Source organism: Vespa velutina, chromosome 11 (genome assembly GCF_912470025.1).
Source record: "Vespa velutina chromosome 11, iVesVel2.1, whole genome shotgun sequence".
In the NCBI taxonomy this organism is placed as follows: domain Eukaryota; kingdom Metazoa; phylum Arthropoda; class Insecta; order Hymenoptera; family Vespidae; genus Vespa; species Vespa velutina.
The window spans coordinates 3,973,973-3,978,008 of record NC_062198.1 but is presented as its reverse complement, the minus strand read 5'-3'; the positions used below and the strand labels follow the sequence as shown (position 1 = coordinate 3,978,008).

The 4,036-nt window shown below is 38.6% G+C and overlaps 1 protein-coding gene across 18 annotated transcripts in view; it reads right to left on the bottom strand.

Annotated features, from left to right (window-relative positions):
• LOC124953042 (protein turtle) overlaps window positions 1-3,730 on the bottom strand; it is a 189,689-nt gene extending 185,959 nt beyond the window's left edge. For all 18 annotated transcript variants that reach the window (XM_047503858.1, XM_047503842.1, XM_047503855.1 and 15 more), the window contains exon 1: window positions 3,238-3,730. The gene's annotated coding sequence lies outside the window, so the exon portion shown is untranslated. The remainder of the gene's footprint in view (window positions 1-3,237) is intronic.
• Window positions 3,731-4,036: the final 306 nt, after the last annotated feature.

Here is a 4,036-nt window from a genome sequence, read left to right as displayed (position 1 = left end):
TTTTCTTCAGATTCCCCCTCGAAGTAAGGCAAGCGCCAGGTCTTCGAGTACAATGAGTTAGCAGGCTGTTCTGGCCACAAATATGCTGAATATGCATGAGACTCCTCGCAGCAGCAGCACCACCACCACCACCACAACCGGCAGCAACTTTGGCAGCAAAGTGAGAGGTACGTACCCGTCCTCGAATTAGGTTTCCCGCAGGTTCTTCGAGTCCTGTTCGCAGGCACTTGAGGTACTCTAGCAGACTCTCTAGTCGCCTCTTCTCTGAGCCCTCTTCAAGCGCATGCTTACTCAAGCGCGCTTTTCCCTTCGTTCGTTCGAGAACACTAAATTCAAATGGCGCGGGGAATCGCTGATCGAACGGAAATATCGAGGACATCCAGTCTTTGGACCCTTGAATTTCTCTCTCTCTCTCTCTCTCTCTCTTTCTCTATTTCTCTCTATTCTCTTTCTAACCTCGACTCTGCTCATCCCTCTTTGGAAAAGAACCCAATGAAAATTTCCGAAGGTAGGGAAAAGGATCCATTTAATTAAGATCATCCGCTGAATTTAATACTGACGCGATAATGAGATCGGAACGCGGAACGGATGGCGTACCAAGGCTAGAATTCTTCCTCCGGAAAGCGGAACGTCGCCGTCCTTTCTCACGGTCAATGCACGTGCACGAGAATTATCGTGTTATTCGCAGGTGCGATTAACGTTCTCAGACGCACGCAAACGACGGGCGCTCGCATAACGCTCTCCTATGAGATACCGTACGATCTCAAAGAAAAGAGATACGTGGGAAAGGGTGACTGCGTACTTTTGACTTCTTATAAATATTCTCAATGATAATTCGATCAATAAATTTCATAAATAAATTCCAAAGAAATGAATGAAAACTTTGAGATTATCCTCTATGAAACATTTACCTGTGATCAACTTAATTTATTATTTCCAAAAATTGAGACAATTTCATTCTGGAATAGTATATCACTTCTTAATCTCACCGTGACGTTTTGAGCAGCGCTGGAATAAATCCCACGATATTTCGTAACGAGTAATTCGATACGGTTACTTTGTACATACGCTTTTGTCGATATATGTATACATATATATATATACATATATATATACATATATATATATATATATATATATATATATATGTATATATATATATCCCTGACACGTCCGGTTCGAAATATAAATTTAGTTTGACATTTCCGGATGGATTACTTCGATCATTCCGGATCACGAAAGAGGCTGACACTAAATTATCGAATCTACTCGCACATAATAGTTCTAATCAATTAATCAGTCTCGATCGACGATGCGCTTCGCAAATTGAATTAAGTTTGCGATAAATTATACGATCCTCCTCCTACTCCGATTATTAATCGACGCTCTCATTCGAATTAAAATTATGATCGATCGAAAAGTTTAAAAAATACTTTCAAACCATTGGCTGATCGTACGAATTATTCCCAGAAAATAGATCGATAGATCATAGATTAAGAAAATATCTACTTGAATGATTTTAAACGAATTAATACAATTCATTCGCGTAGTATGCTTTTATAAAAACAGACATGGGATAATTTGAATTAAAATATAATATTTAAGCTATCATAAATCTCTACTCCCCGACGTAATTTTCTCGTAACATCCGGCAAGAAGAAGACAAAAATGAAGAGAAAAAGAATAAAAGGAAGGATTACAAAGCTCTCAAGCAACTTTTGACGCGTTCTGTTTTCCCCTTTTGCCACTAACGCACAACCAAATACACTCGTAGACGGAGATCTTCTTTTCCTCTCTTCTCATTCCTTCCTTCGTGAATCCTGTCACCTTCTTTCTACCATGCTTCGCGTTTATCCTTCGTACGAACGCACGCGACACGCATATACATATTCATCCAGTCATATACATTTTCACCGTTGGTATGGATACGTAAATTCAGCCATCGTATTCGTAGCGTAAATATTTGTGTAGAAATACGTATATAGAGGAGGGAAATGTACCGTGTATAGGTAGAAAAACTTTCTCGATCTCTTCTCTCCTCGCACATATAAAAATCCTCTCTCGTGTATCAAAAAGAAACGGAAAAGTGTGGCGTAGTAAGCTTGGTACTAAACGTTGATACTATCGTTTATATTTTTTTTGCTTGGCATACGCATGTCACGTTGAAAACTTACGAATGTTCTCCCTTTCTCTCTCTCTCTCTCTCTCTCCCTCTCTCTCTCTCTATTTATTTGTTTCTCTTTCTTTATTAAGGTAAACGTTCTTCAATGATGAAAAACAAAGTCACATTAAAAATGAATGTATACCGCGTACTACCTTTAACCATAACAATACAAAGAGTTTATACTTTAAACGAAGAAAGCGTGTAAGATTTCTCGTGATTTCTTTTCTAGTTTCGTTTGATAATTTATACTTTCTAACGATGGTAAAAAAAAAAAAAAAAAAAAAAAAAAAAAAAAAAAAAACTGTGAACCAACCTATGAAATATAAAAGACAAAAATTGTGATATTTTTATACCATGTTTTATTATATTAATTCGATGCACGACGTTTAACGTAATATCAAACAAAAAGTAAAGTAATGTATGGACGATTCTATGAAATATGTGAGAATGTAATGGCTGGAAAATGTGCGATTGTTGTGGAGTGACGTCAAAGATAGTCAAGTGCAATGTAGATATATACAACAGCTTTGAAGACGGATAAAAGAAAAAAAATAAAAGATTAAAGCGCCGGCGGTATCCCGGAGTTTACCACCTGGCGAATATCCAGAGGATGCATACAGACAGTCGATAGATCGTGGTGACTTTTTTCAGACCACGATGTCTAAAGCTATTATTGACTATAGACTTTGAAAACATCGGGAAAGCTAGCCTAACTACTCGTTCCGAAAATTAAATATATTCGTATCTTGTTTCCTCGCAAATAAATTAAAAAGGATAAATAAAATCAATGCTAGTTTTCGATCGTTTATAGAGTAATTATTTGTACTATAGACTTGTTCAAATTTTCCCGCGTCATTTGTCAACAGACTCCGTATGAAATACAAAATGATTTGAAATCCAATGAAATTCGATAGAAAATACAATTAAAATAAGTCAACAAAGTTCGTTGTTCGATTTCGCACATCATTCATTCCTCAATATGGTCGCGTAATAAAATGACATATTTTTCTACGAAGATAAACAAACATTAGACAAAGGTAAACGAAAATACGAAATATTTAATAAAGACTTACCGGTGACTCCGTCTTGATATCGTGCGACAATGAGTCGTTGGAAGTTTGTCAAGGAGATGAAAAAAATCCTCGAAACGAAGAAAACACTTAAAAAAAGTTCACGGAACACAAGGAGTACTGTCACTAAAAAAATCACCTAGAAGAGATTAGAGAAGTAACACCAATAACGAGAAAATATGATGATCGTAAATAAAGGTCCACGTTCGTGTTAACCTCGCGCCTTTTAGAATCTAATAATGCTCGTAAACGATTCGTTTCTGAAGACGACGTAATAAGTTTCTTAGAGCTCTCACGTGTATGCTTTAAGTGATAGTTGATAAAAGGAAACGTAAAAAGAAAAAGAAGAAGGGGAGTAAAAAAGGAGTTGAAAGGTAAACGATAACCGGTAGTTGCGCGTTAGAGATGATGGAGGAAACGAAAACGAGAATTTGAGTATCGAGAGCGACGGACGAAGGTAGCGGCAGCAAACGGAGCAACTTCCAGTGCGAGGCTCTGCCGGGTACTGAGGGTACGAGCCGGGCTATCGAACGCACCTTCCTGCGCCAACCAATCGGCGCCAACGCCGCGCGACTTTCGACCAATCAAATTACGAGACCGCAGGACGACGCGTGGGCATGCTGGGAGCGCGCCACCTCGATCAAAAAAGCCGCACCGACAGCGGAACAACCTTTTCTCGATGCACTTTATTCGACCGCGAAAGGAAACGCGTTCTCTTCGTACGTTCCTCTTCCTTTTCTTGCCATTCCCTGTCTTGTCTTGTCTTGCATCGCATCGAGAACTCCTCAACGATCCCATTTTA